This window comes from Lissotriton helveticus, chromosome 6, assembly GCF_964261635.1.
Source record: "Lissotriton helveticus chromosome 6, aLisHel1.1, whole genome shotgun sequence".
NCBI classification, from domain to species: Eukaryota; Metazoa; Chordata; class Amphibia; order Caudata; family Salamandridae; genus Lissotriton; species Lissotriton helveticus.
This window is the reverse complement of record NC_136067.1, coordinates 1,585,795,173-1,585,818,599: the sequence shown is the minus strand read 5'-3', so window position 1 is coordinate 1,585,818,599 and position 23,427 is coordinate 1,585,795,173. Positions and strand designations below refer to the sequence as shown.

The 23,427-nt window shown below is 43.0% G+C and overlaps 1 protein-coding gene across 4 annotated transcripts in view; it reads left to right on the top strand.

Moving 5' to 3' along the window:
- LRP11 (LDL receptor related protein 11) overlaps positions 1-23,427 on the top strand; it is a 287,031-nt gene that overhangs the window by 136,684 nt on the left and 126,920 nt on the right. The window lies entirely within an intron of this gene.

Genomic DNA, 23,427 nt, shown 5'->3' with positions numbered 1-23,427 from the left:
AAGTGCTTCGCCAGCACTTTAAGGTTCAGTAGAACCTTAGTCTATGGTCAATTTCGGACAGAGTGCTCCGCAGCTCTCTGTATCTTCAGTCACCTATTGAGTGCGATGGGTCAGTGACAGGTCAGCTAAACCAGACAAGTCGGACAATTTCCCTAGGTGAACCCAGGGTAGATATACAGTTTGTGGACGGTGTACCACCCCCCAATGTTGCAAAGTGTCAGAATCCCTCAATTTGGATAGGTCCTAAGGTAGGCTTTGGGTAACACACCAATCAGAACACTCTATTTCGATGCCTACTTTGCATCTCTGGGTACCGCCTAGCGAGATTGGGGTTCTCATGAGAAAATTCAGGGAAATACAATGACAATTTTACATTGTTTCAAAATTGGGACACATGACTCCGTCCTGCTGAGTTCGCAGGTCAGTTCTCAGGAGCATCTTGCCCATCCCTGCCAGCTGGCTGAGTTCCACCAGCCAAGGTTGACTTCTCCCCAGGCGGACGGTCCTGCGCAGTAAGGACCTCCAAGATGGCTTTCGGCTCAGTCAAACCCCCATTTCCCGCGGTACATGAAAAGTAAGCGAGAACAAATTAATACATAGAAATAACGATATGAAAACACATCATTGGGTTTGTACTTTCAACTTATCACTATAAAATATACTTATGCAGTCTAAATGTTAGCTACATATACACAGGCACGAGAGCAATGGTACGAGCAGTACCACGTTATTGCCAAAGCTATGTATTACGCATGCGCAACTATTTCCCTCCAAACCTGCAAACACGTCAGGACACGTGAGTGTGACTGACGCATGCGCAAAAGCTATTTCAAAGCAGCGGCCATTTTTAGGACTCAAATTAGTAGTATTAGAAATACACATAGGCAAGCTTCATTGATTTCGTTTTAAACATAAAATAAACGTTAGTAAGACGTACAAATTATTACCTGGTTATACATGGACGAGGTTCATGACAAAAGCAAGTCGCAAATGCGAAGCTTTGCTTCATCAATCCCCTCTTTGATGATATTTACTATCATCACAAAATAAATGGAACCAGATGCCAACTTTTCACACCTTATACAGCACTATCTCTTCCAGCAAGCTATCCAGCTTTTCTCTTTCATTTTTGGTAGGGTGAGAATTCTTCACCCTTTTGTATATCTGATTATTCATTTCCTCCAATTCAAGTTCATCCACACTTCGTTTCACTCCTCTCGCATTCACTTGATGCTTTCCGGTGTGCTTGCGACATTTGCAACAGACAAATATGAAGAATAGGATAAGACCTATAATTCCAATTGGCATCAGTATCTTAAACAATAAGCTTTTACCTAAGCTAGCAAACCAATGACCTACATTTGAGAGACCATCTACCAGTCTCTTCCAGGCACTGTCAACCTCGAGTGGTTTGAGTTCCTTTTCCAAATTAGTAATGTTTTTCACATATCTTTTGAGCTGCACACTTTTGTCCGGAATATAAGTGCAACAATGTTGCGCCTTCAACATCCGGCAGACTCCGCCCTCTTTTGCTAATAAGGTATCAAGAGCAAGTCTGTTCTGCAAAACCATTGATCTGATCGCAACCATTTCGGTATTGACCAGCAGAAATCCATGAGCTGTGTCAGTAGACAACACATCCACTATAGTGGACAATTTGCAAATTCTGTGAGTGTTCAGAACCACTCCCACTCCAGGTATCAGTGCACTGAAAATACTACCCATTATTTCACCTATGCTTTCTCTTTTACTACGCACTAAGCCATTAGTATTTTCACTGCTTCCAGCAACTTTGTTCACATGATATATTTTCGGGAAGACAATGCCAAAGTAGCAGCTTCCATACCAGTGATCCGGCAATTTGAAATAAGCCTTGTCCCCACATATATAATAAATTCCAGGAAACACAGGCTCTGACCCATTTTTGAAACCCCAACCTCCAATTACCTTGTAATTATGTTCGCATTCACTGGAACCAATGAAAATGTTATTATAATAGCTAGTCTTCTCACGGTGAAGACATAGCTTGCCTTTCTTTTCAAAATCCAGCAACAGAGCAGGACCCGCTCCACCATTAGAGGGGCCCTCCATGGTCTCAGCCCATTTTGGCCTTTTCTGTGTTTCGTCATCTGCCTTTCTTTTTATTTTTATTCTCCTTTTCTCTGCCATGTTCAGGAACATCTTTTCCTGCTCACGCAAAGAACAGGTCAAGTTATCTCTGTGTGCGTCACCTAGGTCTATATTACCTATAGTCAGAAAGTATTCACCCATATAGCGAGTAACGTCACTTTTGGTATGTACAGGATTCAAGTTTCCACGTATAGGAAGTTCAGAAAAGATCACGTCACTGTTTGAGTAATAGTACTGTAACGGTCCTCTTTTGTAAAATAAACTAGCTAAAATGCTACAAGAAATTCCATAGGTCAAGGGCAGGTGATGGTATGTCACGCCTTCAGCTACAGAGGTAGGTAGCTTCATGCAGACATAGCAATCTTCAATTTCCATAGTCTCTACATAGTGTATTAACAGGTTTGCGAAAACGTTTAAATGCGTTCTATTCTTTACTCCATGATAATGTAGTCCTCCCTCATCTGATGCTTCTAAGTCTCAATTTGTTTGTCTAAGTGCTCTCTCATGTCTTGCTACACTCTGTGTTGTCAGCTCCTCACTGTCAGTATTTACAATTTCAGTAGGGACAATATTAGTATTTTTGCTCACCGCAAAAGGAATGAAAATTGTTAGTCCTATCCAGAGTAATATCAGTATAACTATACTACATACACATACCTTGCAGCATGTTTTGAAACGACTGCAACTAGGTCTACCATTCACGTTTGAATCAGACATTTTGGCTCAGAAGAAGTTTCTCGACCCCTCTTTGTGTCTTTACACCAGTAGCTTACTTTGTGCAAATTCACGGTGGCTCGTCTTCTTCTTCGGCAGAGTACTCAGGGACGGGTTCTCCGTCGCTTTCGTCAGTTAGATCAAGATCTTCAAATTCCTCCAAAACGAGCGTCCATTCAGGAGACTTGTACTTTTTGTTTTGTCTTTTTATTCGATCACTCCTTCTCTTGGAAGTACCTTCTGGTTGTTCTGCTATGCGAGCACTTCTCCTTTCTTCTGCACGTTTTTCTTCTACTGTTTTTATTCTCAGTCTCAATTTCTTTATGTATCCAGGCTCAATGTGCTTTCTTTTCTTAAGTCTTTTGGTTGGTACTGAAACCTTGTTCTCTTCTCTTGTCCTCTTGTTTTCATTAGTCTGTGGCAATTCTGTTTGTTTCTTCCTCTTCTATCTGACTATTTCCAGGGCTAGCATCTATTTCTTCTGCCTGGTTACCAATCTGGCCTTGTTCAGGAGAATTTTGTTTTTGCTTTTCAATTGTCTCTGTTTCTGTTTCCTGAACACGTTCTTCTAATCCTATCTGATCCTGTTCAAGCACTTCGATCTCTTGATTTTCTTCTGCTCGAACTATTACACTATGTCTAGTCTGTCCCTTCCCGACATCAGGAGTCAGTGGAGGAGTATCAATCACTTGTTCTGTATCAACCACTTGTTCTGTATCAATCACTTGTTCTGTATCAACCACCTGTTCTGTCCCTGTCTGACCTTCTCCTTCCTCAGTTTTGATGTGAATCTCAAGATCCTGAGGTTCTTCGCCTGTGCCTTGCTTTTCCTCTCTAGTCCACTCTCTACCTTCCCAAAGTCGTTCGCTTGTTCTGATGGGGTCTTCGGTGAGATCAATCAATGGTATCCACTCCTCTGGCCATATGCTCGGCAGCTCGTCTTCAGCTACTTCTGGCTCAGCTTCTTGGACCCCTTCAGCAGGCTGAACTCTTGGCAGTTTGTCATCAACTACTCCTGGGCCAACGTCTGCTGATTCTGCAGCTCGACTGGTACTGAGCTGTACGTCGTCAGCTACTTCTGGTCTGGCTCCTGCAGTGCCCTCTGCTGGACGCCCTTCTTCTTCAGGCTCTCCGTCTGGTAATACCTTCTGGGTGTGGCTGGCGTGTATCCAATGTGGAACCCCTGCACACTTTACTGCTGTGGTTGTTACCAGGATCACCTGACGCTTCTCTCCCCACCTTGGCTCCAGACAGTTCTTCCGAGTATGCTTCTTTATTTTTACCCAGTCTCCGGGAACCAGTTTGTGGAGAGGAGTCGTTGGATTGAGGATGGCGTCTTCTCCGATCTGGCGAGAGATAGAACGCACTTGGTCACCTAATCTCTTGCAGTATTCAAGCACCAAATCATCAGTAATACTCAACAGTTTGCTTCCTGGTACCCATGCTTGTCTCATCACTCTTCCCATCAAGATTTCATGGGGACTTAGGCCTGTCTTGCGGTCAGGAACACTTCGGAGTCCCATCAGGACCAGGGGCAGGGCCTTCACCCAAGTCATGCCAGATGCATCACACAGTTTTGCTAATCTGTTTTTGATAGTTCCGTTTACTTGTTCCACTATTCCAGAAGCCTCTGGACAGTACGCACAGTGAAGCTTTTGTGTGATTCCAAAGGCCTTACAGAGTTCGTCGATCACCTCATTCTGAAAATGTCGGCCTCTATCTGATTCAATAGTGACTGGAACCCCGAACCTAGGTATCAGTTCTTTTAGTAAACACTTAGCTACTGTCATTGCGTCATTCTGGGGAGTAGGGAAAGCTTCCACCCACTTTGAAAATAGGCAGACCATGACAAGGACATATCGCTTCCCTTCACAACGTGGCATGGTGATGAAATCAACTTGTATTCTCACAAAGGGACCCCCTGACCTCCCAATTTTCCCCAGTTCCACCGAAGTTCTTTTGCCAGCGTTCATCCTTTGACATGGCAGGCACCTCTGGCAGAGGGACTCTGCTACTTTCCTGAACTTTTTACTGTACCAAGTCTGTTGGAACACTAGAATCAAGGCGTCCCTACCAATGTGTGATCCTTCATGTATCAATCTCGCCATTGTGCTAAGTAAGTGTCTAGGTAACACAGGCATACCAGTTGGGCCCAAGATGACACCATCCACACGTCTTGGTCTACACCCATCTTCCTTCCACTTCTCTCTCTCTTGCCAAGGGGCCGCCTGCTGCCACTCTTTCACTTCATCCCATGTAGGCACTTCTTCAAACACTTGAAGTTGGCAGCTGGTTCCTGGCCCCCCTCGTTTTGGATTTATGATATATCGATCTCTGGCACACCATTGGGCCACTCGATCAGCAAAATCATTTCCCAGTGATACAGTGTCCATGTCCTTCTTATGAGCGACACACTTTACCACTGCCAGTTCCTTTGGTAACTGGATTGCCTCTAAAAGGTCTTGAACCACTTTCCCATTTCGAATAGGGGTACCTGATGAAGTCAGGAACTCCCTCTGCAGCCACAACTGGCCAAAGTCATGCACAACCCCATAACAGTACTGACAGTCAGTATACACTGTTATGCGTAGGTTTTTCCCAATTTTGCAAGCTTTTATCATAGCTATCAATTCGGCTACTTGTGCAGACTTTACGTCAAATAGATAACCTGCTTCTTCAATTTTCGTTAAGGAGACTACCGCATAGGCGGCACTCAGGCCTCCTTGCTCATGTCTTAGACATGAACCATCCACAAATAATTCCTTGTCATGCTCGGGCAATGGTGTTTCTTTAATGTCTGGGCGTGGTTTGGTATTGAATTCTGTTAAATCAATGCAATCATGCTCATCATCCACCCCATCTTTCATATCCATTGGATCGGGGAGCAGAGTGGCGGGGTTCAGAATACTGCACCTAACAATGTTTACATTTGCAGCACCCACAAGAATCCTTTCGTATTTAGTCAGCCGACTAGGGGTGAGGTACTGAGTTTTCGTTCTGGTCAGTAAAATTACCACTCCATGTGGAACATACACAGTTACAGGATGTCCCATGACAATGGACTCACTCTGCTCTAAACTTGCGCAGGTAGCAGCTACTGCTTTCAGACATCCTGGTAATCCAGCAGCCACTGGATCCAGGGTGGCAGAGAAATATGCCACAGGCCTTCTGGTCGTGCCATGTTCTTGTGTCAGGACTGACAACGCGCAATTATCGCGAGTGTCACAGAATAGGGCAAATTCCTTAGAATAGTCTGGCATTCCCAACGCAGGGGCTGTACACAGACAATCTCGCAATTTTGTGAAGGCTGTTAAGCTTTCATCATCCCATTCTACAATATCTGGTGTTCCTCTCTTGGTCATTTTTTATCAAAGGCCTAGCTAGGACTGCAAATCCCAGAATCCATTGCCTGCAGTATCCTATCACTCCCAGGAACATTCTGATCTCTTTCTGAGTACGGGGTAACTGCATCTTTTGAATTATTCTCACCCTTTCTGATGTTACTTTCCTGACACCTTTCTCTATCTGGTGCCCCAGATATTTCACTGATTTTGCACAGAACTGTAATTTGTCAGGGGCCACTTTATGTCCCTTCTCACTCAGGTGATTCAGTAGGGCAATGGTGTCAATCACACAATCCCTATGACTTTTAGACGCCACCAAGAGGTCGTCTATGTATTGCACTAGGACAGAGTTCCCAGGTAAGACCAAAGTTTCCAAACATTTTTTCAAGATCTGATTAAAGATAGAGGGGCTCTCTGTGTACCCTTGAGGGACCCTGTTCCAGACATACACGTGACCATTGAAGGCAAATGAGAAAAGAAATTTGCTATCTGGATGCAAAGGAATGGAAAAGAATGCATGACATAGGTCTATCACAGTGAACCACTCAGCATCCCAGGGAATCTGATACAGAATCACTGCTGGGTTCGGGACAATAGGGTAGCAGGGGACCACTATCTTGTTGACTTTTCGTAGGTCCTGCACTACTCTGTACTTGCCACTAGGCTTCTTGATGCCCATAATCGGTGAGTTACATGGGCTGCTCAATACTTCCTGTATGATGTTTCCTTCTAGCAATTTTTGTATTTCCAGAGTGACACCTGCTCTCACTTCTGCATTCATCCTGTAGGGTTTAGTATTGGGGTATACAGCATTGTCCTTGATTGCTATCTGTATGGGGTCCACGTTTTTCATTAACCCTACATCTTTCCCAGTAAAGTCCCATACTTCTGGCTTCACTGCTTCTTGGAGTTCTTTGGGCAAATCCTGCATAGTCATTCGTTTAATCTCTGAGTCAGGTCTGACTAACATTAATTTATAGATGCCATCTTCATCTGGGGTCTGAATTTCAACACCCTTTGGTGTGCAAAAGATGGTACAGTTCATTTTGCACAACAAATCACGTCCCAGTAAGTTCACTGGACTGGTGTCACAAACGACAAATCTATGCATTTCCTTAAAGTTTCCAATTGAGATCTCCATGGGCTTGGTAACAGGAGTACTAATCAATTGATTAGATACACCCACTACTTGGATAGCTTCTCCCGAGAGGGGTAGGTTTGGAACGTCCACTGTTCTCACAGTAGAACGGGTAGCACCAGTGTCCAACAGAAAAGTGACATCATTTCCGTCAACCTTTCCTTCAATGTATGGTCCGGACTGGTCTACCGGCAAGGAGGCGCCAAGTACGCACTCCTCGTCCTCCCCTCTCAGGCCCCGTCAGTACTGGTCATCACAAAGGAAGGTATCGTTTAACAAATACTGCGAAGTTGCTGCATTTCTGTTCATTGCTTTCCCAGACTTCTATCTCATCACCCTCTGTGACTTTTCCCCTATGTGCTTGCTTTGGAGCTCGGGGCACCTGAATCGTTTTTACCTGTGGTTGAGTCTTTCTTGGTCTTTCTTTCTGCGTCTGTGGAGTTAAATCAGGTGTTTTGGGGTTATCGTCAGGCAAATAAGGACACTCGTTTCGCCAGTGTCCAATTTCCCCGCACTGGTGACAGGGAAATTTCTTCATAGCCTCTTCTCTGCTCATTTTGGGCCGGGGCTTACCTCCTCCCCCACCCCCAGGACCTTGGTTCTGAGTGTTTTTAGCCATATTACTCAACTGTTTTTCCTGCTGTTCTGCGAGCTTCACTTGAGCCCACATAACCTTCTCTTTGAGGGCCTTTTTCTTTTCTGCCATCTCGTCCTCGCAGTACTTCGCGTACCGCAGGACCTCGTCTACCTTTTTGGTATGCCAACAGATTTTATTATCCTTTATCCACTGACAAATTTCGGGTCTTAAACCGTTTACAAACCTGTAAATGAAATGCGTCATATCCTTCATCTCGATGTTATCTATACCACTGTATGTTTTAAACACCTGCAACAGCCTTTCATAATAGGAGTGCACTGTCTCGTCTCTCTACTGCGTTGTTCTATCTATCCTGGTCCAATCTGTTTCCTTTGCGGGCACCTTATTTTTCAAATGCTGAATTACTTGTTCATATTTTTTCATCACTTTAATCGACGGCTCCCCTGTGTTAGAGTCCCTCGGGTACTCCTCACTAGGCCATGCTATGGCTATTTTACATTCGGTCCATAGATCTACCGGGACCACGATATCGAAAAATCCATCCAGGTCTTTCCACAGGCATTTTTGCACCTTTACGAACCTTTCCACCTGCCGGTACCAGTCAACTGGCTTTTCGCGCAATTTCGGGAAATCGTTAGTAAAGGACACAATATCCTGTCTGGACCATGGAACGTGCACATACCTCCCACCTGGTACTTCACGCATGGGGCATAACTGTTCAGGCTTGTCTACTTCTCTCAAAGCGAACTCAGGGGTCGTTTGTCTGGATCGAGCCTCATCTTTCTTTCGTGCCCACCTGCTTTTCCATTTTTCCACGTCTCCCCATTTTTGCAAAATTGCTAGCAGCTCTTTAATCTGCAACTTTTTCCCTGACACATTCAAGTTCTCTATATCTTTGTCCGAGAATTCAGCTCTGTAAGGTTTTTGCAAGGGCTTGGATCTTGAAATATCTACCCCCATACTAGCTGCAGTGTCTGTCAACTTTTCGTGGAGCACCCTGGTACTTCTGGTAAGGCTTTTACACATAAACAGCAACTCTTCTTCAGAGTAGGTATTTAATCTGTCCAATCCCACATTTCCTGCCATTAATTTCTACCCTCAGTTTGTAGAGGTCTAAAGGTTTCGTTTGCGGAGTCTGTTTTTCTAATTCACGACTCCAATTTTCAATTTCTTCCGGAGTTACCAGAGAGACACTCCTAGTACCTGACGTTGATTCTAATTTAATTTCTTTCGCATTAAAAGGATTATGCCTCTTCTGCACTCCCTTCCCGGTCTGTTTGTTTGGCAGGTCCAAGAACACAACCTCGGACTCGCACTCACTGGACTGATCGTCTATCAGTAGGGGCTCCGGCCTTGGTGGGGCCATGATTGGATTAATAACTGGAGGGTTTGGGCTTCCCTGATTATTCCCATACAACGGAACCACTGGTCCAATTGTTACCGGAATAGTCAAAGCCTCAGGACTGGTATTTAACTGGGAGATTTTCTGAATTATTTCTGTTCTCTGTCTAGCTAGGGCCTCTTGCTCCCTCTCATCTAGTACTCTTCCTAATGTCCGGTCAGGTATCATCTGTGGGGTCAGGTGAGGGGTAAAACTCGGGGCAGTAGGATGCGTTTCACTTGGTCCTCCACCATAATTTGGTTTTGGGAACAAAGTTCCTGTGCCAAATGACCTGCGCTCTTCCCCATAAGGAGGCTGTAAAAAGGGCATTCCTGAACTTAATGGTTTCTCTTCGTTTTCATAAAGAGGTCCGGGGAAAAAGGCTCTTTCACGGGAATATTTTTCCTCCGGGCTCACGGGCACTCTAGGATATATATCTCGTACCTCCGCGGGTCCGGGATTCTCAAAATAGGGCAGTACCTGACCACCTCCCCCCCTACTTAGGGATCTGTCCTCCTCCTTAATAGATGGACGCTGGGGATTCCCTCCTGTACTGGAAAGTCGGGCTCCCTCATTATAAGGGGGCGGAATTCTCGTAAAGATGTCATCTGATAATTCATCGTCTGACTCCCCAAGAGCTCCCCAATGCTTACACTTTTCTGTCTTTTTCTCTTCCGCAGAAGGGGTACATGCTGGCATCATGGGAAACAGACCCTCAACAATCATGCTCTGTCTCCACTGTTTCATCCTTTTATCCCTGGTCTCTTGTTTCAGCCTTGGGTACCACTTGGTCAGACCTTTGTCCATTCGGGGTTTCTCCCTTTCGAAAGCCTCAATCTCCCATTCCTCTAATGCCTCATACTGCGTTAGTCTCGGTCTGGGATGCAATTCATTCATTCGGGTTCTCAAATTAAATAAAATCCTACCATTGAAAGTACCGTCTAAAGGAAAAGCCAATATTCCGTCATCTTTTGTGTACTTTACCCAATTTTCCAACCACACACAGGTATTGTACCCTCGATCAAACATCATGAAAGAGGCGGGCGTATTGGGTGGTGGGACAATAACGCCCTCTCTGGATTTAATCGGTTTGTCCGTTTTGAAGTAATTCTTTACCTTATTTACAAGAGACATTTTTCTCTTAGTTCCGTACATAATATCGTATCTATTGGCTTTCCACTGATCCCTTTCAAACCCTTGGCTTCTTGGATCGTGTCTAGTCTCTGGACAATACGAATGCCACATACGATTTCTACGCTTAACTTTTTTAACAAAGTTACCTCCAATCAGAACGCGTCTTGCAATTCCGCGCGACCAATGGGTGCGTGGCCCCTTCGTGAGACAGTTCTCACTCTTCGGTGCTCACCCCTCCTTCACAATTCCAGCCCCGCTACCCGCCCGCTGTTTCTACCAATCCCAGCGCGGCACGGAGTGACGTCAGAGACGCTTCGCGGCTGACTCCCTCCCTTCACAAGGTAACGGAAACTTTCTTTCTTTCTAAAGTGCTAGTGCTTGGTTATTTTACAACGAATACACATTCGCCACAGTGCTCAAGTGTCTAGACAGAGAAAGAGTTATTTTACTGCAAGTAAACTACTTCCATTTACTTTTCACACGCTGCGGGTAAATCTCTTCCGCCTACCCTTCACTCTAGCATCGGTGAACCTGTTATTCCCCTAAACTCATCCACTTCTCCGGGATATATCTGAGTCTAAGGTTTCCCAGCGGACCCCTCTGCTTTCACCCAAGCTCCGATGAACCTGCTACTCTTCCGATGTGACCCTTACTAGGTTACGCCACTATGGGAATTTTGCCAATGAACCTCGTTACTGACATTTATTCATACACGTATTCAGAAAAAACCCTAGTTAGTGCTTCCCGGTTGTACCTAACCTGCACCTAACTTTCCTTGAGCCTGTGACCTCAAGGCAAATGGATTCTATTCACCACTTTGCCATTCAATTCCCCGGGGAGTTCAGACAACACTGAACGAGACGGTTTACAAATGCATGGATTAATACATATAACAATATAAGAACAAGAATAACAATGATAAAACAATTCATGAATTTCAAAGCAGCGTATTCTCAAGAGAATGATCAGGTCCCTCGGAACGGCCACTTCTTATAGCAGCATCAATATACTAGCAGCTACCGACTTGACTAGGCTAACTAGTCCTACCTAACCTTTAACTAGTCCCTAACCATCCTCTGCTACCAGAAAAACTGGTAGAGCGCGCGAGGTCACCCAACCAATAATTTCGCCGCTTCCGGTGTAGTGTAGTTCCTATTTTCCCAATAGGCTCTGCGCATTGGAATAATACCTACAGCAGTAAAGGCCTAGGCCAGACGTTAACTAGGTCTACTACTGTCGATACTAGACTTAAGTTTTTGGGTTTGCCAGCGTAGCTCAGAGTTCGCTAGAAACTTTCTCGAATGTTCAAGGAGGAATTAACTTCCCTGATTAGACAAGAAGGGATTTAGTTTCTGACAACCATAGAACATGACAACTTTGCTCTCCCCTAATCAAGAGTCAATCTCGAGAGTCGTGTGAGCACAAGGCAATTATTTTACTCAGTCAGTACGTGCATTCTTAGTCTCATCAGATTGTAGAGAAAAGGAAGAGACGGGCGTGTTCAATAAAAAGGTGTTATTTATTGATCAGTCTCTTTTCTCGTACAAGAGAAATGGATCGATATTATTGCAATACTTATAGTTAAGTAAAGTGCATACATTAAAAGCAATAGTATAAAATAATACTGTAAAAACATTGATATGGTTTCTGAGCCATATGATGTTTAAAATGATTAAAATATATTTACATACACATATACATTTGACTAAACGTACTCAACTGGTGTTTCTAAATACGCCTACCCCGTGTACCTGACCTAAGTCTAATGCGTGGGCGGGAATAGAAAGTTACAGTTTAAGTTAAGTTTGTTTTTGCCAAGTGAATAACTAAAAAATTCTCTGTGAGGGGTTATTCAGTTCTGTACCTGGAATTTAGGATGAATGAGGAATGGTATCTCTTTCTCTGCTCTCGATATTCCAGGCTGCCTGCGAGGGCTGCCCAGAAGCGCCGGTGCTGGGTCTCTCGGCTTGAGATAGCAGCGCGTCTCTCAGCGCGTCAGGAAGGCGGGGCTGCTGCCAGCGGGGTCTGCTCCTGCTCTCGGCTTCGGCAAGTGTGGCTGCTCCGTCTCGTCACCACGCGTGTGTTTGCATAGGGCAAGATCGGCAATATTTATACCTTAAAGGTGCCGAGATTGACGTAAGGATGGACATAGATACGTCAATAAAGATGTCATACGACTTGCTCGTTAGCACATTCTTTACTAAAGTTCTCTGTGAAATCAAAACAATGGCCGCACGGATTTTCCAGGTTGTCATAGGTTTGATTTGTTATGAGAACGCCGTATGCCTTATCAGGGGCTGGAGGAATGTCGCTTGTCTAATTAGATCTCAAGCGTTATGACCTAATCAGATAACACGTTCCTGTGCCGTAGTGTGACTGCGTCAGATAACGGTATCTGCATCATGGGGGCTTTTCTTGCCTCATGGGCTGACTGTTAGTTAACTTGATAGTTAGTTTAACCAGAATAGGGTCAGGAATAGGGGGATCGATTCAGAACCTATAGGAATACATGACACCCACTCCATGCTAACTATGGTCATATTTACTAATCTATGCATAGTATAACATAGTACAACATACTATAGAGTATAGTGTATACCTTACCACCCCAAAATACATAAATGCATTTTGAAATTTTCAAATATACTGAAAAATTGCAGTCATATATATTGTATGCACTTAAGCCATGCTACGCATTTGTAGACATTATTGCTTATTTGGTATATGAGAAATACACATGAAATGGCTCTTAATATGGCTATACAGAAAGAAAGTTCGAGACCATTTCATCACATAATAAAATATTTGTGAACATCCCAGCGGGCAACTAAAGTTCATAAAGTATCTAAAAATAGAAATCTTAGTTCTCTAGGAATAGTTTCTTACTTTAAGCAGAAGATAAGTGTCCCGAAAAATTTGTGAAAAATAATTTGGGGCTGCTGAAAAATTGTTGTCCGTGAACTGGTGGGAAGAATTGTTCATGTGACTTTATTTTTAAAGTTGAAGGCCGAATTCAGGGAACGCCGTGTGCGAGCTTGCTCAAAAGTCTCTATTTCTGTTCCGGAGAGAACATCATATCATTAAGGCTTTCGAAAAAACTGTCAACAGCTTCATGGGAAAGTTCCACTAAGTCGGAAATAGGGGTAACCATGCATTCGTGCGCATGATTGTCTGCATTGACATTCTGTATCGCATTGCTGACAGAAGGTCGTACCTGATTAATGCTGCTTTCATCTTGAACTTCACTACTCTTCAATCGTAGTGGTGAAGATTCCAGGAATGCCGTCATCAGGATTGGCAGCCTTTGAGGGCAGCACAAAGCGTGAACCTTGGTAGGAACCAACAATGTATCCGCATCCACTGGCGCATCCGATTGTAGCGTCAGACAGGTGTCTAACACGCATTCTTCTCCGCATAGCAGACATCTCAATACAGGTAAAACACATCTTTGCCACATTGGTCGAAATGATAGAAACCAAGTCATGTTCAGGTCTCTAAGCCGGGATAGTCCCAGGATTTTTGATATCCGGTCCCGGTATCCAATGGCTAGGATCGTTTCTTCCATTGTCGCGAGAGTTTGATCTGTGACATGGGTTGCCATAACGAAAAATAAGGACTAAGAATAGGATTCCTGCAATTAGTCCCAGGATCAGGGGAAGTCCGCCAAAAATCGAATGGACGAAATCTGGAAAAATACCCAGTATGGCTTTGAATGGTGTTAATGCCATCGAAAATACTGTCTTAAATACCTTTGAGACCCCAGTGGTATCAGAAATATTTAAGATTTCGCTCAGGATTTCCGCGAAATGTACGGGGGAATTAGTTGATAATAATGTATGTATCTCTGCAGTCGTCCTTGCGACTTGTAGATCATACGTTTCTTTTGATGACGTGAGCCTTGTCGGCGTCTGAAGAAGCACTGTTTTCATTCTGCTTAAAGTATCTATTCGAATAGAAGTAATTTTCAAACTGGGCCATGCCCTTGCCTCCCTGTCTGGAAAGGAGCTGGGGAATAAAGAACGTCCACAGCACTTGACCTTCGCCGTCGTAGTGACTAGATAAGGAGTCCCGGGCATAAGACTACAACATCTGCGGTCTACAATAAGAATGTAACTCCCATTATAGAGTCTTTGAAAGAATGGTTCTATTTCAGTTGCAGGTGCGCCTTGCTGGTGACATGAAAGGTTGTATGAATTCCCTTCACAGGCTCCATGCAAACTAATTCCGTTACACAGAAGCGTGCCGCTTAGTGACATAGCACAATTGTTGCCACTAAGAAACACTTTCTGTCTTTTATTACTGACACATGCATGTGAATAGGGCAGGTTCCAAGTTGTTTTAAGGTACCCCTTTCCCAATTTCTCGTACATGCCAGCCTGTATATATTTTTGGCAGTATTGAAACCTGAAGGTTGAGATTGGAATATTTATGATTCCGTGGATTATCCATTCACTGACAGGTCGTTCTGACATTGTCATTGGTAATCTTTCTAGTTTTTCAATGCTCAAGATTGTATAATCAGCACCCTTTTGCGCCATACCGATTTGTCTATCAGTAAGGTTAAAGATTTGGAATAGTGACGTTGTGTTGATTAAACGCCAAGGCACATAGCCTGAACGCAGATTTTGCAACGTCCAGCCAAGCTGTACAATAGAACGCAATTGTGACTGACCATGTTGTAATAACAGTAAGTCTTGCGATAATATATCGATTGCTGACGACACAATGCTGTCCAAAGAAAAAATTCTGGAGGACAGAGTCATTAACCCATTGTCCACTACAGAAAGTGATTTTTCCAAATTAATACGGTCAATTTCCCGTATTCTCTCTGCTGTTTCAATTTGAGTAACCTTCCAGGCCTCATTGTATGCTGCATATACAGAGGCTGCTATGAAACGCTTTTGACGCTGTTTGCGTGGTCCCATTATGAAATCACGCAAGTCAGCACCATCAGTAAGTAAAGTTAGGTGTTGCTTAATTTCGGGCAGTGTGGAAGTTTGTAGCCATTGAAGGCATAATTTGCCCACACTGTAGGTTGTTATTATCCCTGGGTGATGTCTTTGGGGATATCTAGGGTCTGGCCTGGTCATTTTGAAACCCTGTGTTTTATTCAGGAATCTATCTTGACAGTTATTTGTATCTGTGGGCCAGATCAACCATTGTTTCCAATCAGGATGTGTTCTGTTTTGGTTTAATATATGGTTTACGTCTATCTCTTCCTCTGTATCAGAGTTATTGCTAAACATTATTGGCTTTGGAATAGACGGTTTATTTAAATCTTTGATTTTGGCTAAGCCAAGACAGGTGGTTTGTTGAACAGTGTCATTTAAAAATATCATTTGTTCTGGGATCATGCAGGCTCTAAACAAAGCTTCTATACCCTGTACTTGCCAATCTTTTGTACCCCAAACACTTTTTAAATCAACATTTTTGTCCCAATAATCAAATCCAAAAGTATTCATTTTTTCGAAGAATGAATCTGAATATATCAACTTTGTGTTGGTTATCATGGTTTTCATCCCTGTCTTGTTTGACATTTTATAATAAAATGTTTCAGCATTACTTGTGTTAAAACCTGAAAAATATGAATATTTGTCGTAAACAGTTCTTGAGCTCCCTTTTGGAGGTGTTGCACAATGTTCCCATTGATTATAATTTAAAACATTTCTAGGTTGTGCAGATTTATGCAAAAAATGATTACCATAGTGGTTATAGCAATACATACTATCATAATTTGTAGAACCTTGCAAATAATCATGTTTTGTAAATTTAGCAGACATTACTAGATCAGACATCATGTTGTTAATACTTTCGAAGTCCCAATCATCAGCAAATGAGTTTGGTTTTGCAAAGTCACTCAAGGAGATCTTGATTTGGTGTGGATATTTCAGGATCTCGACCGGACCATAAATTTCATAGTCAGTGTTGTCCCAGGCTACCCCACCAGGTATAGGATTGGCTGTGAAGTTGGCTGAAGAAAGTTCTCTTTTCTCGACGTGTGAAGATGTGTGTGGTTTGAGGACCAAGTTGATGTTCTGGCTTGCTGTGTCCATTTTAGCATATTTTCCCTCAATGGAGCGTCCCAAAGTAAATACCATGATGAGCCAAAGTATGAGGATAAATGCACCAAAACCCACCCAAAATTCAATCCATGGAGAAATCAGATATGTTTCTTTCAGTTGGTTCAAAAGTTCCTTAGCTTTGTCTTTAAAGGATTTTGATGATGGCTGTGTCTTTGATTCACTGAAGCCTTCAGAGGAATCATCGAAGTTGATGAAGTACCCGGATGCAGTTCTGTCAATTGTTCCAATTGCTTCAGGATTTTTGTTTCTTGCATTGTCATTTGGTACTTCATTGTAGATTGGTGTGTCTCTGCTAAATGTTTTTATTTGGGTTGTCAGAGGTCTGAGTTCTATTGCATTGTTGCATAGTCCTTTTTGTTCTTCTGTAGGCGTGTCGAATGTGATGAGCCTCTTTGTTAGGACCTCTGTACTGGTAGCAAACCTTGGTGTTCTGCTACTTATTGGGAGTCCACTTGGCCTACTGTTTGTTATCGGCCACATGTTGTGGTTTTACCAGGTCGATGGATACAACTCTGTTCTCCTTTTTACCAGCAAGTGGCGGTAGTACAACTGATCTTGTCCCGTTGACAGACAAGACAGGAACTGCTTTTCTGTAAGAAGGCCCAAATTCCTTCTTTACCGCGATCTTCTCCCTGACTAGATCCCCGACTTTTGGAATCCAGACAGGTCTTGCTGGGACAGGTGGTGGTTCTTCAGTGGTTGTTGGCTGTTGTTTCAACTGTATGTTGCTCAGGTCTTTTCTTGTTTTGTTTAAGTCCTGCAAAATAGCCAAACGGTCTTTGACATCAAAGCTTTTTTCTTTAACCACTGAAGTCTGACTATCAAGGTCAGAGATTATCATTCTAGTTCCAAATAATAATTTGTACGGACTGAATCCCTTCAGAGAATTTCTTGGCAAGTTATTTAGACTACGTTGGACACTTATTAGATGTTTGACCCACCCAGCTCCCGAACCTAATATCCTTTCCATTATAGATTGCTTTCTGCCTTGGTTTTTTCTTTACACCATCCCGTACCCTCAGGAAGGAAGTGAGAAGATTCCCGCTGGGCTGTGCTCATTTGGCCATGTTTCCCCCCCGGCCGGAGGGCTTGAGTGAAAACAATGGTCAAACGTAACATGCTCTTAGCGTATATGCCATTTAGACTCGCAAATCTTTTATAACAGTTCGGACGTCAGCCGAGTGCTGAGGATCGACATTATAAGTGGAAACTAGCCTGTATATGTTAATCGCAAGCCCTGCTTTTTACTGGTGATATTATCTGCCTTGATACGACGAGGTATTAAACTGTTTCTCTCCCCACTGCGATCTCTGTTGCAGTTTGGGCAGTTTTTTACAAACATGGTGTAATGCAGGCTCATGCCTGGCCACCAGTACCGTGATTGTAATTCTTCCAGAGAATCTTTCAGTTTGAGGTGTCTGAGACCCTCGCCCATATGTGCGTCTGCGATTAACAAGCTTCTCCTGTCCATGTTTGGAATCACTCTATCCCCCACTCCAGGGATTCGAGCAAAAGGGACGGAGTTTGCATCGATTATGTATGTATAATTGAGTGGATAGTTGATCGGTAACGCTGAGCAGTCGCCTTTTGATGACGTTTTCACTGCCAGCATTGTTTCACCGTCAATGTATTTTAATGTACGCTTTTTTCGATCTACGGGAGCCGGTATAGTGGCTGCCGCTGCGGCTGTTTCAGCCAATTAATTCCCTACAACGTGAACGCCATCACGCTGATGACTCAGTGAGTGAGTCACGTGAGTCTTTGGTAGTTCTTTTTGTAAAAGAGCTATTTGTTCCCAGAGCAGTTTCTGCTTTATTGGTGCATCTGTGTCATCTTTGTAACCGTTCTGAATCCATGTCTGCAAATCCTTGTTATATGCTTTGACGCAGTAATATGAATCTGACACTATAAGTGTCGGGAATTCGCGATCCGCATTATCTAGCGCCATTTTCAAAGCTATTATTTCAGTTTGTTGTTCTGAATTAGTTTCTACTGAGTGCGATTTTGTTAATGGAGGTCTTAGTTTACCTCCGCGCCACACTTCTTTTGTAATCTCACATGTGGGGTTGTATGCATGTTCTCCCCAAACGGAGGGTTGAGCATGTCCGTCTGTATAGATTACACAGGCGTAATGTCGTAGAGGCAGAATGTCGATTGGCAGAGGATACGTCTTTTCATACTTTAGATTTTTTAATTCTTCTAGTTCTTTAGAAAATTGTCAACCAGGCTATACTTGATAATTCATATCCTACGTATAAGACCGTTAAATGGGCAATTCGTGACTTTTTAAAGTTGAATTTGTAACCCTCTGCTGCGAACCCAAGTATTATGGTGTTCACTCTTTTCAAGTGAGTATCCAAGTCATCATCTGTTAAGTAAATGTCATCGACATAAGATAACGCTTCATTATCATATAATTGTAGTAATTCTGTTACTCTCGCTGAGAATACCCCCGGGCTGTTCTTGTACCCCTGGGCTAACCGACAGAATTGCTTTTGAGTGCCATTTACTGAGAATGCAGTTAAATATCTGCTCTCTGGTGCTATGTTTTGACAAAAAAATCCATTGAAGATGTCCAAGGTTGTTTTGTATTTTTTGCGCACTATGTTATTCATTAGTGCAGCACTGTGTGAGTTTTGCACTGCAAAGGTTTTGCAACATGTGTTAAGGTGTCGGTAATCCAAAACTAGACGATATGAATTGTCTGGTTTGGAGACCGGAAACAAAGGGTTGTTCATTTGTGAGGTGCAAGTTTCAATCACCCCCTGGTATTCTAGCTGATCTAGTATTTCATTTACTTGTTTTTTAGCTTCTTGCTTAATTGGGTACTGCCTTTGTGCAGTAGGTTGTGATTTTAACTGGATTTTGTGAGGAGGAGAATCCTCATCCCATCCTACATGATTTTTATATAAAGCAGGTGCTAAGGCCACTGCCCACTTTCTAGCAAGTGTGTATTTTTTATGAATCGGTATTTGATTCGAGAAGGCATAATTACTTCTTCGCCATGAGGGCACTCCCTGACAAACTCTGGTGGCCAGTCTTTTTCAGCTAGAAGGATATCATAGCCCTTGGAGAGGTTATCCCAAAATAGTCCTCTTATTTTCCTAGTCTTATCTCCCTCTATACGTAATGTTATCTCGTATATCTTGTGGGGCTTGCTAACTCTGGTGTCTGCAATTTCCACTTGAAGGTATTCATTCGTGTCCACTGTCTCCAGATGATTCATAAGGACTTTGCGAGCTATGCTCACCTCTGCTGCGCTGTCTAGCATTGTCTGAGCCCATTCTCCGTTTTTCAGTTGTGTCCTCAGTATTCTCGGCATTTTTAACTACCTTGATACTGGCTACCTTCTTTTTTGGAAATTGTAATTTCTTTTTTAGTTGAGCAGGTTCCTTGTCTTTGGACTTGGCGTGCTCTTCTCTTTGTTCTGATCGTCCTCTTCTTTCCGATTTCTGCGAGGAATTCTGAAAAGATTGAGAGGGACGTGTATCAATGTCTTGATATCTATCAGGTTTTTTAATATTATCCCTATTTCTAAGGTTATATCTATTCCCAGAGGGGTCACTCTGCGGTGACCTCTGTCTTCGGTTTGGAGATTTCTCCCTTCGCCTAGGAGACCTTCCTCGGGACTGGAATTTCTTTTCTTTTGGATTGGATTGTTTGTTTCCATCCCAGTTCTTTTTTGGTGAATTATTATTAAAAAATATTTTTTCTGGATTTTCAGTCAGTTGCGGTTTTACTGGTATTCCACCTAAACTATCTCTACCTAGTTCCTCATAGGATTTTTCTATGATTCTGGCAATTTCAGCTGGTTGGTCTGCTATATCTGTCTCTTTTAACCTCTGGCGGATTGCCACGTTTGCTGCTTCACCTTTTATGTTGGCTAATAATATAGCCGAGACCTGCTTGAAGTCTTTCAGTAATTTCATACCAAGAGTTAAAGCTGGTTCTGGACCGTATTCATCTTGAATTTGTTTTAGCACATCTGGTATCACCGAAATGGATGGAACACCGTGCGTTTTTGTGTAGATGGAAGCAAAGACTGTACCCCAAGTGTCACAGTCCTCTATGTGTGGTGCGATTCCCATTGGGAGACATATAGTCAGAATCCTGTGTTTTTCTATCGAGGTGGTGTCAGGAAACACCGCCTCTATTTGGGTGATTTTCTGTGCTAACCAGAATGGTATCTGTTCCCGTTTAGCCGGAACTTTACCTAGGCAGGATTGGATGTTCTGTGGCGTGATTTTATTTGTGTTCCCCTGGTGAGGGGTCAGCTGTGGAAGTTTAATCGCTGGCTGAATTGTTGAAGTCCGCATTACATACTGAACTAATTGTCTATGAATTTTTAGTAATTGTTTTAGCTGTATTAACAGCTCTCCTGTAGACATTCCTTCGATGTCTGGGTGTGGTGTGTATCTGGCTAAGACCGGCCACGTTGCTCCTGGTCTACCTAAAGGACCGAGCCTGGTGATGTGATTATTATGTTTTAGGGCGCCATCAAATAAGAGCAAATGCTCTTGAAATTTGAGTGGTACTTCCACCTCCTCGAAAGGAGTGTACTCGTTAGGAGGTTCCTCTATTTTGTAATAGTGGAAGTACTTTGTTACAGCATTTGCTGCTGGAAAATGTATCCATGAATAGTATACCTCTGTCTGCCGATATTCGTGTGCCTCAATTACGAATATGACTGTGCCACCTCTAGGTGTCAGTCCATTTTCTATAAGTTTTAGAGTTATAGATTTTCTTTTGATGACCGGAATGAGTATTATATCCGCGTCTGCTGCTTGCATGGTAGCATCAGCATCTGCGATTTCAGTTGCTAATCTAACTGCCTCTCTTTCTTCATCACTTTCTGACATTTTACTGTTAGAAAGGTTATTTTGTTTATTTGCAGATCAGGTTTCTCAATGGAATAAAGATTAGATGCACAATATTTTGGAACAGTGTATCCTTCAACGTTGACTAAACCAAGAACCTTACATAGGAGTTCCCTCCTGCGAGGTTTTGGAGGATATTACCTTTCACCCACTCCAGACGTCTTTGGAGTATTTGGAAAAAGGGGTCTGAGTGAGAAAGCACGACTGAGTTACTCTAAATGTCTTACGTTAGTTTTATCGCCCTTTCCAAACGCGTTGGGCGCCATGTAGTGTAGTTCCTATTTTCCCAATAGGCTCTGCGCATTGGAATAATACCTACAGCAGTAAAGGCCTAGGCCAGACGTTAACTAGGTCTACTACTGTCGATACTAGACTTAAGTTTTTGGGTTTGCCAGCGTAGCTCAGAGTTCGCTAGAAACTTTCTCGAATGTTCAAGGAGGAATTAACTTCCCTGATTAGACAAGAAGGGATTTCGTTTCTGACAACCATAGAACATGACAACTTTGCTCTCCCCTAATCAAGAGTCAATCTCGAGAGTCGTGTGAGCACAAGGCAATTATTTTACTCAGTCAGTACGTGCATTCTTAGTCTCATCAGATTGTAGAGAAAAGGAAGAGACGGGCGTGTTCAATAAAAAGGTGTTATTTATTGATCAGTCTCTTTTCTCGTACAAGAGAAATGGATCGATATTATTGCAATACTTATAGTTAAGTAAAGTGCATACATTAAAAGCAATAGTATAAAATAATACTGTAAAAACATTGATATGGTTTCTGAGCCATATGATGTTTAAAATGATTAAAATATATTTACATACACATATACATTTGACTAAACGTACTCAACTGGTGTTTCTAAATACGCCTACCCCGTGTACCTGACCTAAGTCTAATGCGTGGGCGGGAATAGAAAGTTACAGTTTAAGTTAAGTTTGTTTTTGCCAAGTGAATAACTAAAGAATTCTCTGTGAGGGGTTATTCAGTTCTGTACCTGGAATTTAGGATGAATGAGGAATGGTATCTCTTTCTCTGCTCTCGATATTCCAGGCTGCCTGCGAGGGCTGCCCAGAAGCGCCGGTGCTGGGTCTCTCGGCTTGAGATAGCAGCGCGTCTCTCAGCGCGTCAGGAAGGCGGGGCTGCTGCCAGCGGGGTCTGCTCCTGCTCTCGGCTTCGGCAAGTGTGGCTGCTCCGTCTCGTCACCACGCGTGTGTTTGCATAGGGCAAGATCGGCAATATTTATACCTTAAAGGTGCCGAGATTGACGTAAGGATGGACATAGATACGTCAATAAAGATGTCATACGACTTGCTCGTTAGCACATTCTTTACTAAAGTTCTCTGTGAAATCAAAACAATGGCCGCACGGATTTTCCAGGTTGTCATAGGTTTGATTTGTTATGAGAACGCCGTATGCCTTATCAGGGGCTGGAGGAATGTCGCTTGTCTAATTAGATCTCAAGCGTTATGACCTAATCAGATAACACGTTCCTGTGCCGTAGTGTGACTGCGTCAGATAACGGTATCTGCATCATGGGGGCTTTTCTTGCCTCATGGGCTGACTGTTAGTTAACTTGATAGTTAGTTTAACCAGAATAGGGTCAGGAATAGGGGGATCGATTCAGAACCTATTGGAATACATGACACTGGCTTCGGGCCCATATATTTCAATTCACCATATACATTGACCGGGTGACTTCACGGGCTGCTACCAATTTGTGTGAATTCCCTACTGTTATTACTCAGCGTACCCGACTTACCATCCACCGACACGGGTACCTAAGACCACAATGGATCAGGGAGCTAGCTGTAAAAGGAAAGGCAGCAAAATACAACTCAAAATGACATTCAATACCTTTGTAAAATGACCACGGACAACTGGAAGTTTAAAGTCTTTATCTAAAGTTCGTTTTCTGAAAGCATGAGATTTACAAGAATAAGGCAATCGATAATCAAGATAACGAAAAGTACATAACTATAGAGAAATAAAGTCAGGGTAACCATGGAAATGCTAAATATGGGATGCAACAGGA